The sequence below is a fragment of the Lathamus discolor genome, chromosome 4 (assembly GCF_037157495.1).
Source record: "Lathamus discolor isolate bLatDis1 chromosome 4, bLatDis1.hap1, whole genome shotgun sequence".
Lineage (NCBI taxonomy): Eukaryota > Metazoa > Chordata > Aves > Psittaciformes > Psittacidae > Lathamus > Lathamus discolor.
Genome location: NC_088887.1, coordinates 77,255,864 through 77,272,079, shown reverse-complemented (window position 1 = coordinate 77,272,079; position 16,216 = coordinate 77,255,864). Strand labels below are relative to the sequence as shown.

At 38.4% G+C, this 16,216-nt stretch overlaps 1 pseudogene; it reads left to right on the top strand.

Moving 5' to 3' along the window:
- The first annotated feature begins 9,436 nt into the window (after window positions 1-9,436).
- Window positions 9,437-10,758, top strand: LOC136013388 (uncharacterized; annotated as a pseudogene).
- The last annotated feature ends 5,458 nt before the right edge of the window (window positions 10,759-16,216 follow it).

Sequence of the window (16,216 nt, the reverse complement as noted above, 5' to 3'; positions counted from 1 at the left end):
AAATCTTTCAGGTAAATGTACTGTGAGGCTCTGGGGGAATTACAAAACAAAATCCATTAAGAACTGAAAGCACAATTCCCACTAGAAAACCATCCTCTAACCACTAAATCTCCAGATAAAAATGTTTCTGGAGTTAGCCTTTTATTTTTAGAAAGAACTATACAAACAATAAATCCAAACCATAATTTACTAGCATTGGTCAATAAACAAGAAAAGAGGCTCAACTTGGGGAAAATAGCTTAATTTATTACTAATCAAGTAATTATTTATTACTAATCAAGTAACTCAGGATTTCCTTTTCAAAGAATGTCCAGCCATCCTGGACTCCTTTGCTCTTCAGGACTGCCTCCCAAGGGACTCTTATCAACCAATCCCCTAAACAGTATAAAGTCTTCTTTCCAGAAGTCCAAGGTTCTGCTGACTCCCTACCTACTTCTCTGAGAGTCAAAACCTGCTATTTCATAATTATTATGTCCAAGACGGCCTCCAACCATTATGTTACTCACAAGTCTTCTTCTGTTTGCAAATGACAGTTCCAGTGGGGTGCCTTCCCCAGTCCCCAGCATATCCAAGCCTCTCCTATTCTCCATTGTCTTGTGGTGCTTTGGTTTCTTGATGTCCCTGTCAGGATCACCAGAATAATAGTGTGATGAAAGGGGACATGTAAATACAGAGCCTTTCTTCTAAAAATACAAGGGGGAAAAAAACCCCAAAAAACAAACAAACAAACAAGAAAAAAACAGGTATTATGAAAAGCAATACATTCATGAACAAATTGCAAACTGTGGATTCTAGAATTTCCTGATTCCTGAAAAAACCTGTATTATGTCCTACTTACTGTAGACTTAGTGAAATGCTAATAGGTCAAGTCTCTTCTAGATAAAAGCAGATTTCTTGAAAAACAAACATATAAAGTTAATTTCTTGTGGACAATTCATACAAGACTAAATGCATTCCATCTGTTTTCCAACCTGTCTTCACTGTGTGTGGCCCTATGTCCTTGGAAGACTGATAGTTTTGCTACTTCCTATGAGACCTGGAGGAGAGAGGATGTGTTTCATCTGGTTAACTGAGGACAAACACAATTTATAAAGTGACAGATAAGAATAAAAACTTATTATCCCAATTCCAACCTTGTGCAGTCTTAAATTTTAGACATTTCCACCCAAGCCCTGCCCAGAGGACTACTGTTTCATTAAACAATTTTTAAAAAATTCTCTATAAGTAAAGCTGCATGAAGGCTAAATATTAGTTTCTTTTCAATTTTTTTCCAGAGAATAATACAAAATAAAAAGAAGGAAATATTAAGTTAATAATTATTTTTTCCCTACATTTGTCTTTATTTTTCTAAAAAATGTTTACCTCAAAGTGAGAAATATTTAGAAGACTGTTGTTATTATTACAAGTGATAATTTTGATGATTGATACTGTGATAATTAATCAATATAAATGATAAATATTTTGATTTACTTTATTATTCAGTTTGGGGGCATTAATTTTGTGAGCACTTCTAAGACAAATAAAAGCATATGATTTGTTGGATGCATCAATTATACAAAAATTCCATTCAGATTTTATGATCCTGGCTAGAGCTTCATGGTTACAAGAAAAAGGTGCTAGTGTCTATCAGGTGTCAAAGATGTATATACAACTGTGACTTGTAAAAGCTAGAAATTCACCCAAGTTTGGTGAATACTGTTACCAAAGCAATAAAAGACTTCAGAATGACCTTCCCCTAAAATTCTGTTTGTCTCTTTGTGTCATTGAAACTTTAAGATACTCTGGAAAGTAAGCTGAAGAATCAAAGGAATCTGTTTTCTTGAGAAATTGGATAATCCTGGTCTCAGTAAAAGCTGAACTTGAGTGAATTATTTTAATGAAATAAACTCAAAGGCAAAATGATGAAAGGCATAATGAACCTAAGATCTAGTGATCCTGTGAAAGACAAAAGTGACTCCTGTGAAAGACAAAAGTTTATTATCAAACACTAAAAATATAAGGAAAATTTCCCATTTTTTGTCTATTTCTGTGTACGATGAAGACATATTGTTTTCTTTTTCTAAAAAAAAACCCAAAAAACCTAAATTACCTTAACAATTTTGCATTTCACAGTTCTATAATACCTGTATCTGTCGTAGAGCTGTGGTTTCATTTAGATATTAAATTCTAGGCATTTAAGATCATTTAAGAGTATTGGGCGCTACTGCCCATATTAAATAATTATGTTAGAAATTATTTGTCATGAATGTTGGCCTCTAAGAGAAGAAAGAACAAATTAAGTTTTCTGTCAATTAAAAAATATTAACTGCTTCAGTTTTAGAAAAAAATGCTGTTTCTAGTTACTTTTTTTTCTCTCTGTAAGGTTAAATATCCAGTCTGGTAAAGTCACATCGCTGTAAGTTGTTTAGGTAAAATAAATGCGTGATATAATGTCTTCAAGACAACAACAACAAAAAGACTATTTTCAAAATAAATCATAGTGTAATCTCTGTGTGAGTGCAGATCAGCTCTGTGATGCCAAATCCCTTTGTCTACTGAATACAAGTCAACTCATAGCAACTCTATGCGAGAATATGAAAAGAGATTAAAGGTAATTAAGGTTATATTAATTTAAAGTTATCAACATAAACGTCCATAATAAAAAGTTATTTGAATATTACGTAATAAATCAAGCTTTTATTTCATAAAGTTTGTCAGAAACATACAATCTCTGATGTTTGCTGGAGAGTTGAATCTTCTACACATTAAAATTAGATATATCACTAGATTTATGAGCCATGAATTTTCTCAATGACAACACAATGATATCAGCCAGCTCATTATTCTGATCTTCTTACTAGAAATAAATCAGCTCTGTGACTGAGCAAAAAGCAGAAATTAAAGTGGCAGATCTAGGAAAGGTCATAAGAAAATAAAGCAAAAGATTTTGAATATGTCCTTGAAGTCTGTTGACTAGTAACTATATCAAGAAGGCATAATTGCACATAAACATTTTTATTATTTGTTTAAATATGTGAATAGATTGATTGTTTATCACTGTCCCTTTCCTTTTGCTTCAATGAGGACATAAAGGAAACAAGCTGAAACTGTATGGGATGTTTTACCTGCATGTGACATGTATGTGTGAAGATTAAGTACTTTCAGAGATGCAAGACACCATTAGACGAAACAAGATGGAGGGGATAATGAGAAAAACATGGGAAAGTCCTTAAGAAATAACCCTGTACTCTGAGTCTTATTTGCACAGACTGACCTTGTCTCCCATGTAGTTGATGGATAAATACAAAGCAGTGTAGCTATGCCTAATACAATCATTCAGAGTGCTAATTAGAAGGCTGTACATTTCTCTATGCCCGTAAAGTGGCCACTTCATAGATTGTATTTTATAGATTAAATACTTCTAAAAATTTCTTGCCAGTTAACAACTAATGGGGAGTTGCATTTCTTTGAAACTAGGACAGGAAAACAAATACCTCTTCCATATTTATTTAAACTTTCAGTGTCCTAATCTTCCTAAGGTTAGTTTTGGTACATAAAGATGGTTTTCCCTTGCCCTGCCTTCCCTTGCCTTGCTTTCCCTTCCTCTTTCCCTTACTCTTACCTTTTTCCTTCCCTTTCCCTCTTTGCTTCAATTGCATTCCATTCAAATCTACCACCAGAGCAGAACACAAATAGCCCGTTTCCTACTTTATCAGTCCAAAAGTTAGACTGAAATTTTCACATTTAATGTAAAATATCAGCTGAATAATTTTGTAGGTAGGATTTGATTGTGAAGAACAATGAAGAGAGGAAAAGATTTTTCACAGCCACCTGACAAAATAATGCAAACGGCAGTATGCAGACACTATAAAGGTATTAATTCTTCTTCTCAGTTACTCAAATACCAGATTTGCCATATGAAATATTGACAATGACTAGACCCTTAAAATACATCAATTTTAAATATTTCAAACTTAAATCAACAGCCTTTTTTAAGTAGAAAAGTGGCCAGGTTTGCTTTATGTAGTGTATATATATATATATATATATATATATTTATATATATTTTATTCCATTTCCTGCAAGTTATTTAATCATACTTAATCACACACCAGACTCCTTTTCTATAGAGTAATGAAGTACATTGCAGTCTTCGACAGCAATTCCACTGTTATCATGTGGTGAACAGTAACTTGAATTTCTGTTATTAATTATCCCTCAAAACACTGGCATAACTTTTCTTGCTTTACATAAAGTGTGTTCACAGACAAAAGAATTACCTTACTGCTTGCTCTAAAATTAACAGGTTTTAACAGGTAATAAATTATTTCAAACCATTTTTTTTCAGGTAATTAACAAATTAGGTAATCTGCCAGAAACAGATTTTATTACTTGTAGGTGCCAAAGAATATCGGGCATACTAAACCCTGTATACCTCTAGAATTTAAACACATGAATATGCATAATTTAGATATATAAACTAGGAATTTTTTATTGTTACTGGCAAATCTCAGAGACATTGAGTATTGATTCATAAAAAGAAGGACTGAATATTTATTCAAAATTTTCCATTTTATTTAAAGAAAAACTTCTATTTTAAAGTATTGATTTGTATGCATTTTATATTGTGCACTTTTTTATTTTAAGGAAATATGCGGAACATAAAAATGTGTCTGTGAATGTCATTCCTGCACAGCCTACCTCCACTGAAAGCTTGGGTAAATAAACAACCTTTATGGGGTCTATCCAGGTCAAGAAAGCTAATCTTTATTGAATTAATTCCAGAATGGAAAAGTAATAAAAAGTGATCTCTGCTAAGAACTACCACTGAAAGCAAAGACTCAACAATTCACTTACTAAATGTACTATTTATAAGATTTCATTTTGCTAATAAATGACAGAGTTATTTTACTAGACATGCTAAAGGGAAATTTCAGTCATTATTTGATCATCTGAACATCCTATGTTGCCATGTTTTAATTTTAATGACATATTAATGGAAAAGGTTATTGCAATTCTCCCAACCTCCTCCCCCCCCCCCCCCCCCCCCCCCCCGTATTATCAAACTGGATGCTTTCTGCTTCTTTAATCAACTATAAAAGTCAAGAGCTCCCACCTTTATTTGAAGCAATCAATCTTTATTTCTTTTTTTTTTTTAAGAAGCAAACTTGTGAGCTTAATTTTTTTCTCATTTTGGTTGGATTATTAATTTCTGAAGACAAATGAAATGTAGATATTCTTTACTGTCTCTGATTAACCTTCTTTTACTGAAAACACATTTATTACACTGAGCTAAAATAAGTTTTGATAAGAAGATGGAGCCAGGTTCTTTCCAGTGGTGTCCAGTGACAGGACCAGAGGCAGTGTGCACAAACTGAAATATCAAGGAACATCAAGAAACACATTTTTTACTGTGAGGGTGGCTGAGCATGGGAACAGGTTGCCCAGAGTTGTTGTAGAATCTCTCTCCTTGGAGATATTCAAAAGTCTTCTGGACATGATGCTGGGCAAGTGGCCTGAAGTAACCCTGCTTGAGCAGGAGGGTTGGACCAGATGATCTCCAGAGGTCCCTTCCAAATTCAACCATTCTGTGATTCTGTGAACACATACACAGTGAAAGTAGGTTGGCTCTTCATATACGTCCTTAAACTAATGTTTTGGTTCTCAGAACTTGGAAGGATTTTATATGTACAGAAGGGGAAGTGAAAAGAGAAAGTGAAAAGGGGAAAAAGGAAAGGGGAAAGGGATGAGAATGGAAAGGAAGGGAATGGGAAATGGGGGAAGGGAAAGCAAGGGCAAGGCAAGGGAAACTAGTGTCATGTATCAAAAATGAGTCTTAGGAAGAGATCTTTCCCTTATGATTATGGCACTGAAAGTTTAAACAAACATGGAAGAAATTATGATTTTCCTGTCCTAATTTCAAAGAAATATACTCCTTATTAGTTGTTGAATGACAAGAAGTTTTTAGAAGTATTTCATCTATATGTATTTATACATATATGTATATGCATACCCACATACATCCATACATATTATAAACATTTATATGTTCATGCACATACATATACACAAATACATTTAGAGTAAGCACTGTTTTCTAAAGACATTTGTAAAGAAAAGGTTTTTTAAAAATTGCAGTATTCTCTGAATGATCTGCTAAAATCTTAAGACTCTTAGTAACTGAATCTGAAAGAACAATTTATATCTTCTTCATATCACTTAGACTGTTTGGAGGCCCCTTAGGCCAACTGCCATAACTTTACTTTAGAGTACTTAAGTGCTCTGAAGCTGCCTCAGTAGAATATTATGTAAATGCTCAGCAGTGTCCTAAGAAGCATGTAAATAAGATTGTATTCAGATATAAGAAAGCACCACAAATCTCTTAGGTCTTTTGAAGAACTAATTTGTTAAGTGTGTGCAAGTAAAGCTTTATTAATCTTTAAATCACTGAGGTTTTTTAGTTAAATTGAACAATGGCATGAGTTTGTAGACCCTATTTACATGAAATCTTGTTTTCAAAGAACAAACTTAGACAATGAAGCGAATTAAAAAGAAATGACCTTAACACTTCCCAGTGAATAGTTAAAGGTTTTGGAGAGTTGCATCCACCTTGAGCTATAGGATGCCTCAAAAGACTTAACCATGTTCTGCAGCATAGCCAAGGGAAAGACCTATTTCTTGTAAAATTAGAATTTACTGAAGCAAACAGGGCAAATAAACTGAGATTGAGCCTGATATGCAGTTCAGGTGAAGGGAAGTCCTCAAGGTCTACGAATCTCCCCTCCCAAAGCACCTGTTTTCCAAAAGGTTCTTACCCTCTCCATGACCGCTTTATTCTTCTTTTTACTGCATAGTAGCCCCTCTTTTACAAGAAGGAGGGAAGAACAGCTCTGTCTGCTGAGTGTCCACGAACCTAGGCTTCGAGGGACCTTCTGAATGGCTACCCTGGACGCAAACATATGAAGTTGGATGATGCAGATGCCTTAAAAGATAATAGTAACAAAATAAAACATCCTTGCTATCTCTATACTATATACAATACAAACTATATGTTTACTCAAAGATGCAATTTAAATTAATGAGAACAGCTTGACAAAATTTTCAGGATAACTGTAAAATTGTCCATAATTCTCTGAGTGTGAGATACACACTTGCACAAACTAAGTGGCAAAGACAAGCACCAATTGCCCCATTACTTTCAAGCATTTATGCACCTCAGAAACTATACTCAGAATCATAAAATTCCAGGTTGGAAGGGACCTCAATGGTCATCTGGTTCAGCCTTTCAAGATATTTGGTTTCTTGGTTCCAGGGAAGCAAATGTTATTTAACGACTCTTGCATTTGTTTTCAGATTTCCCCAAATATAATGATGGAAAAATCTTTGGCTCCTTTTATATTCAAAATAAAAAGAGTATGTGCTACCATAAACCTATATCCAGCAGGTAATGGCAGCTCCACAAAATGTTGCACATTTATTTATGATCTTCACTGGTAGTCAATCATACCTTTTTTTTTAACTTCCTCACCATTTCATAAGACTTCTCAAATATGATGGATAATGGCTTGACAACTTCATCTGCCAGTTCCCTCAGGGCCTGTGGATGCATCTCAACACATGCCATGGACTTGTGCACCTTCAGGTCCCTTAGGTGTTTTCAAACCTGGTCATCTCCTATAGCAAGACGTTCTTTATTCTCTCAGTCCCTGCCTTTGTGTTCTGTGACTTGGGTGGTGTGGCTGGAGCTGTCGATGGTGATGACTGATGCATAATGGTCACTTAGTACCTCAGCCTTCTCCATGTCCAGGGTAACCACATCTCCCATTTCCTTTCAGAGGGAGTCCACATTTTCCCGTCTTCTTTTTATCCCAGTTGTACCTATAGAAACTTTTCTTGTTGCCTTTGATGTCCCTGGCCAGATTTAATTCTGTCAGGTCTTTAGCTTTCCTAACCTGATCCCTGGCTGCTAGGGCAATTTTTCGATGTCCTTCCCAGGCTACTTCTTCTTGTGTCCACCCCCTATAGGCTTACTTTTTGTATTAGATTTTGTCCAGGAGCTCATTGTTCATTGACGCAGGCCTCCTAGTGGTTTTGCCTGACTTTCTCTTTGTCAGGATGCATCACTCCTGAGCTCGGAGGAGGTGATCTTTGAATAGTAACCAGCTGTCTTGGGCAACACTTCCTTTCAAGGCTTTACCCCATGGTAGTCTACCAAGCAGATCCCTGAAGAGGACAAAGTCCACTCTTCTCAAGTCCAGGGTAGTGAGCTTGCTGTGCACCTTCTTAGCAGCCCTAAGGATCTCAAATTCCACCATTTCATCGTCACCACAACCAAAGCTGCCCCAAAGCTTCATATTCCCCACCAGCCCCACACTGTTGGTGAGAACAAGGTCCAGCACAGGTCCTCTCCTTGTTGGTTCCTCTGTCGCTCGGAGAAGTAATCGCCAACGCATTCCATGAACCTCCTGGATTGCTTCTGTCCTGCTGTGTTGTCCCTCCAACATATTGGGGTAGTTGAAGTCCCCTCTGAGAACCAGGGCTTGTGAACGTGAGGTCACACCTATCTCTCTATAAACAGCCTCATTCACTCTGTCTTCCTGGTTAGGTGGTCTGTAGCAGACCCCCACTGTAATGTCACCTGTCACTGCTCTTCCTTTAAACCTGACTCATAAGCTTTCAGTCTGTTCCTCATCCACCCCCAGGTAGAGCTCTGTGTGCTCCAGCTGGTAATTGACATATAGATCAACACCCATTCCTTGTCTCCCCAGTCTTTCCTGAAAAGCCTGTATTCTTCCACTCCAAAACCAATGCAAGGTGTCCTACTATGTCTATGTGATGACAGTAAGGCCATAGCTCTTCAGAGATGCGCACATCTGTAACCCCTGTTGCTTGTTTCCTGTGCTATGTGGATCTATGCCATTTCAGCTGGGCCCCTGATGAAGCTGGCTTATTGGCTGGAGTGGCTGAAGTCCTTTGTGCTGCTCTCCAGGTGCTCTCCTCCTAACCTGCTATCCCACTCCAGGCTCTGGGCATCTTCTGCTGTCACCAGCATCAAACTGGTAGGAGTGAGATAGATTGAGGTTGTCCTCCCCTGGCGACATTACTTTAAAGGCTTCTTCACCAGCTTGGCAAGCCTGTGACCGAAGATGTTCTGTCTTTGACAGGTGGACCACATCATTGCCCAACAGCAGACTTTTCTCAAAGTGAGTCCCACAGTCTAAATAACTGAACCCCTGGCTGTGGCACCAGTCCTGTAACCATTCACTTGCGGGAGGGGCATCATAGCCAGGTTGGGCAGCAGGAGCTACTGTATGTCCCAGCATGTGGGACAGGTGCATGTGGGCTTTTCATGGCAGCTGCTCCAGCATGGGGACTGGGCCCTGCTCCAAGCACTACCGTGGGGAAGGCGACACCCTGCCACACCAGATTATCCTTATATTTGTGAAGGCTCTCTAAAATGGCTTGATGCTTCTGCAGTTTCATCCCATATGCCATACCCAGAGTCCTGGCACTTCTTGGCTGTTGGCGCATCTATTCCCATACAAAAAAGCATGCAACCTATCATGAAAACCAGGCAATAGCTACTGAAGAAGAGCAGCAGGAAGAAGTGCCAAAGGATGGATGATTCATCACACAATCAGAAGCATGGGTTCTGCAAAGACTACCTCTCTTGTTGGAAGATGAATGCCCAGAGAATGAAACCTTGACCATCTTGCCATCAGCAGGGTTCACAATGCCCCCTCTTCTGACTCAAACTCAGGAGAAGCTAGATCTCTCACAAGACCTTCCAGACCTGTCACTAACGACAATTCAGCCCAGCACCCTTGAGGACAACAGTGAAAAACTAGAAGCAACAGGCTTTCAAGATGAAACTAGTGTCACAGATTGTTTTTCTCTCCCTCTGATCTCAAAGAGCATTATGGCAGTTCTCCAGTGAGCCTTACACAGGATTCAGGCTCTCATGCAAACCAAGATCAGTGTCCATCAGCATCAGTGACACTGACACAAGTGTCTTTGGGAATCATGGAGATCAGCAATGCAGAGCAGCTTGGTGATTCTTCATTTAAGCCACCTAAGTAAAGCCAGATGCCAGAAATTGTGCTATTTGATATTGGCTCTGTGACAGCCCTTTGCTTAGAATTGAAGGAAGCCAATATCCCACAAGCCTTCCTGAATAATGCAGTTGAAGTTATATCCAGTCACAAGGATTCAGCAGTGAGCACATTACCAGATAGCTTGGAGGCTGCCTGTTTGGCAGCCAAGGAGGAAGATCTCCAAGTCAACTGCCAATACTGTACGTGTGTTTCAAGATGAGAACACACAACCAAAAGGACTTGAATTGGAAAGAGAGAAGACTGGAAGAGTGAGTTTGGAGAATGAAGGTGTTTAAAAAATGAGCAAGTAGAAATATAGATAATTTCCAAGGTAATTTTGGCAGCAGCTCTGAGGGAGTGCTGTCTGGTGCTGCAATTGCATCTGCTTGGCTGCCAGTCTGCGGCCAGTCAAGTTGAGACACCTCTGGAGATGGCAAGTGTTGTTTCCACTGATCAGATGCAAAGGCTGCAGCTCCAGCTGGGCGGTCTGCACCATCTACACCGCTGGTGGCAGATGCCTTTACCAAGATGGAGCTGCTGCAGGAAGAGCTGCAGCGCAGACCTCAGGCTGCAAGAGGTGCAGAGCTTTCTCCTGGGGCAGGGACAGGCAGCAGACCTGCCTGCAGCCTCTGTGCCCAGCTGGAAGGGCTCCTGCAGCAGGTGGCTGAGGTGTAGAAGGTGGTGAGGAGGCTGCATAACATCAGGGACTCTGAGGAGGAGCTCAACACCCGGTCACAAGTGCAGTTGGCAGAGGAACCCACAGCCAAACAGCCAAAAACTGCTGCAGCAGCCCACACAGAATGGAGGAAAGGAAGCCTACAACAGCAAGGACTTGCAGGAGGAAGTCTTCCCCCAAAGCCTGAGGTGCCCTTGCAGAATCACTTCACTGCTTTGCAGGCTAGCAGTAAATGGCCCATCACAGCAGGAGAGACATGGAGCTGAGTCTGGAAGCCCAGTCTGCACCCCAACTAGCAACAAGTGAAACTAAGAAAAAGATAATTGCTACTGGGATGCCATAAAATGCTAATAACTGGAGAATCCATTTAAAATTGCTTCATTGTCTACACAATGGGTGAATATTGTGTTATCATTTCAAATACAAAACACATTTAATGGCTTTTCTACATTCTAATGTGCGCCATGGTCTTATGTAGTCAACATTAAACGTGATTTTTAATCAAATGTCCTAGACACTCTGTATTAAATACAGCTGGAATAATGCTGATTCTAAAGGAGAATGATAAGCATAATTAGATGGCACAATGTTGGTGATTAGATTTCCTAAAATAGACAATTCTGTTGATTAATTCAAAGCATATTATTCTATAAAATCTTGCATAACACTCTATTGGGAAGCCCCAGCTCTAAGATGCTGAGAAACAGAAACAAGTAAACCATTATATTATTGTTCAGTTTACAACAATACAGCTTTCATTTCTGTTAATTTTACAACCATCCTGCTTTAAAATGAAAATTCTCAAGAAAAAAGCAACGCGAATTCTAGGCTTATATTTATTTCTAATAATACTAGAATTTTACAGGATTTGAAATAACTAAATACCCTGCACACTTTTTTTTTCTTTGTGCTTTATAAAAACCCTGAAAGTTAGAAAACTAAAAATAAAAAATTAAAAATTAAAAATTGGATAGACCACAAAATGATTGAGAATGGAAGGGACCTCAAGATTACAGTGTGCAATGCCCCTGCTCAAGCAGGGCCACCTGGAACTGGTTGTCCAGCATAGTGCTAGATGATTTTTTAGTATCTCCAAGGAAGGAGACTCCACAACCTCCCTGAGCAGCCTGTGCCAGTGCTCAGACACCCCCTCATAGGCAAAATGTGTTTCCTGGTGTTCAGATGTCACCTCCTGTGTTTCAGTTTGTGCCCATTGCCTCTTGTCCTATATTTGGGCACCACCAAAAAGAGCCTGGCTCAGTCTTCTTTATGCATTTCCTTCAGGTGTTTTTATACTTTAATAAGATCACTCCCCAAGCTTTCTGTTCTTGAGGCTGAACAGTACCAGCTCTTTCAGCCTTTCTTGATGGGGCAGATGCCTCAATTCCTTCATCTTCTTAATAGCCTTTTGTTGGACTCATGTATGTCTATGTATTACATCCCATGCCTCAATGATGCCATAGCAGGGCCTGTCTCCAGCTCCCCACAGCACTGCTGTGCCTGGCTATGGGTCCCACCAAACCAAGCACACACCGGTGAGCCCGTGTCCTCATCTGTCCTCAGCCTATTCCCAACCCCAGTTAGGACCCTGGTGCTAAGGGCTGGGTGGTGGGATGGGTCCTGCCTGCCAGCTCCTGCCATGACATTCCATGGGGACATCCCAACCACATGGAGCAGCCATCCTGTGAGGTTTTGCAAGGCTGAGCTTGAGAAGTTGAGTGCTCAGAACTGATCACATAAGAAAAGTTTGGTTGGTCCCTTTGTGGGTGTGCCCTGAGATACTTTCTGTGGGATTCTTTAACTGTTAAATAAACAGTATCAGGTTTTTTTCAAAGCATAAATGGAAGGACTGTAGCTGGTACACCGCAGAGCTTGTTTTAGGATTAAAAAAAAAAATAATAATAATAAATTGAGGAAATTAAAAAAAAAAAAAAAAGAGTGAATTTGTTATTTCCTGGAGATTTCAGTTCGTTTTGTTGTAAAATGGTATCAAACTGGTTGCTAATAATTGTTTCTGAAGTAGCTACTCTGTTCTTGTCACTCTTTAGGAGTCAGATTTGTCAGCAAATAGTTTTTTTGTTTGGTTTTTTTTTTGCAAATAAAATTTTGCCAGCAAATTTTGCAGCCATCCAGCCAATTCGTTATCCATTGAGTGGTCCATCCATCAAATTGATGTCTCTCCAGTTTAGAGACAAGGATGTCATGCGAGACAGTGTTGAACGCTTTGCAAAAGTCCAGGTGTTCCATCAGTTCTGTAGTCCCATCATAGAAGGCCACCAAGTTGGTCAGGCAGGATTTCCCCTTAGTGAAGCTATGCTGGCTGTCACCAACCACTTTATTGTTTTTCATGTTCCTTAGCATGCTTTCCAGAAGAATCTGCTCCTGTCAGGCACAGAGTTGAGACTGACTGGTCTAGTTTCCTGGGTCTCCCATTGCCTCTTCTTGAAAATGGGGCTGTTTTTCCCTTTTTCCAGTTGTTGTAAACTTCACCTGACTGCCATGATTTTTCAAATATGATGGACAGTGGTTTAGCAACTTCATCCGCCAACTTAATTTTGTTGTTTTTCTGAGAAACATTTAGAAACGCTTGTTTTTTTTTTCTTAACATACTAAAAATATATCAAATTCTAATACATTATATTTTCAAATGTTTACTGTAATGGTGTCTTTGTTCATGTTGTTGTGATGCAGGTAAATTTGGCAGCATTTCAAAATAAGTGCTAAAAAAAAAAAAAAAACAACTTAGATTTTGTGGAAATTTGAATGAATATGTCTATAGCTATAAAAGTGCATAGACACAGAAAAATAGACATGAGCACCAAAAATTATGAAGGAAGTCTGCTATAGTCTGCTATTCAGTAGTTGCATTCAGACTGCCTTGCTTTTTATCAGAAGGTTTTTCTAAGTCTTCTGACATCCATATTTCAGTGGTGATGTGAAATGCATTATGTTTCTTAGATGGGAGGTGTTGATTCGATGATCAGAATTTGAGAACACTTGATGTGACATCTAACATATTGAGCTGCAGCCCACTAAATAGACTGGAAGAAAAGCTTTCATGTTTTCACACTTTTTATTTCCCTGATAAAAGGTCAGAAAGTGTTTCTGAGTCTTTACAATGTGACAATGTTTTTTCAGAATCAATCTCAGCTACTGTGTAACATCCACATCTCCTTTGAGGAATCAATATCCTGAAAGTAACTCAAAGCAAAAGTTAGGTCTATATTATAGGTCAAGCCACGCTGACAGGTTGACAAGGCAGAGGTTATTTATCCTGTATGGCAGAACCAGGAACAGAGCTCTGCTCTGATCTATCCACTAGCAGGATAAGAAAGTGTCTCAAAGTGACATGCTGTGTCCATTGAACTTAAACAGCACCAATCTGCTGTTCATTTAAACCTTGCCTTTGGCAATTTTCTGGAAATGTGTGTTGAGCACTTGAGTTAGTTCCAATACTTCTTTCTGTAAGTTTCTGTCTGGAATTTTGTCCTTGGAGAGAAGTTCCTTTTTAAAATTTTCTATGTTCCAGCACTTAAAATGAACATCCAGATTTCACTTAAAAACACTGTTCAATGGAAAAGCTTTGTTCAAAAATAACTGGTCATTTTGACACAGCAACTGACACACATTTCATGTTGCTATATGATATAATTTTGGAACAGTACACATTCATTTCAATAAGGATTAAAAATTGCATGTGTATGAATATACCAAAATTAAAATGTGAACTTTCCAGGCTTGGACTCTAACAGGAATGTAATTTCAAAATATCAGTTAATCTTACCTATATTTTACAGTTAAAAGGGGAAAAAAAATCTTAAGTAACATGTTGCTGTGAGTGGTGCATGGCTCTAAATTCATATATTCATTGCATACTTTCTAAACAATGATCATAAACAGATTTACCAATCTCTCTTGCAAGGTTTAGTAGTGTTCATCAGTGAGATAAATAGTATGCAGTTACCTGAAAGCTTCTTTCTTCAACTCCCTGCTTGCAGAGTGACAGTACCCAAGTGTTTAGTAACACTAATGTTATGGGTTTTATATTGTATTATCAAATGTATGGTTCACTGACTATCAGTTAATAACCTGTCATTAATAAACCCATAAATAACTTTGATCAGGATTTTGGCTTAAAGCATTTGAACTGAGTCATTTTTCTTTGAAATAGAAAATTTTTGACATTTGGCTTATCAAAGTAATATGGAAAGCAATATACTTTAATATAGGTTGAGAATTCAGATGCAAGAGTAGTCCAAATTAAGTCAAAGTGAAGTATGCAAATTAATACTGGTTAGCTGAAGCCTTAAATCTTGATGTCAGGAAGTAATTTTTAGGGGAGGAAGGGGATTTTAAAGAATTCCATGACAGAACATAATGGGCTGCTTCAGACTTAACCTGCTAAGCAAGGTGTCTATTTCTTTAAGGCTGGCACCTGAAACTATGTAGGTGTAACACAGAAGGGTCAGAGATTTTTGCACAGAAACCATTAAAAAGTAGAGGAGAGAATGAGATTTTCCTCATTATCTCTTTGATTTATTTATTCCATGTCTCAGTAATGAGATTGCCCTGGTAGATATCTGGAGGGACATGTTGTAAAAAGTCTTAAGGCTGAGCATTTTTTCAATTCTGATTAATTCTGCTGTGCACTGAAGATATTCAAGAGACTGTCCTATCCAATATCTTTACATGAGCACACACTTCCAGCTGTACAGATCCAGAACCTGGTGTCAGCTATAGGCTTTCTTTCTCAGTGTCTTCACAAGCATTCTTGTTCCACCTTCCCATATACTAATTATTTTGCTTACTTGGAGGGATCTGCTCCAATACCATTTTTAGGATTAACTCTTTAATACCTGTTAATGTATGTGGAAAATATAGTAAAAGTAGTACAGAGGAGAAATCAACATATATTAAAATGCTTAGCCATGCTTTTTGAGCCATCAGTGAATGAAGAAACATCAGCCAAATTATCAGAGAGATTTTTTTTTTTTTTTTTTTTTTTTTGCATTAAAACACTGGTTTTGGAAAACAGTACTGTACTGTATGTAGGTTGCAAGGTTTTGGTAGAGGGACTCGGGGGGTGCAGAGATAGTCTTTGTGGGAAGAGGCCAGAGGCTATCCCAAGCTGAATACAGCTGTTTCCAGATGGCTCCAACAGACCCATTGCAGGACACAGCTGAGATCTGGTGAGCCAAGCTGGTGGTATCTGTGGGAAAATGTGTTTAAGGAAGGGGAAAGAAAAAACCCTGACAGAGGAGGAAAGAAGAGGGATGCCAGTCAGAGAAGGAAGAAAAGGAGATGCTTCATGGCACCAGAGCAGATACTCATGCGGCAGCCTATGGAGAACCCTGCACTGGAGCAGGTGTATATCTCCTGAAAGAAACTGCTCCTGATGATGGAGCTCTCTAAAGGTAAATGAGTACTGTATAGACTCCATGACTGACAAGAATGTATATCAAAACAT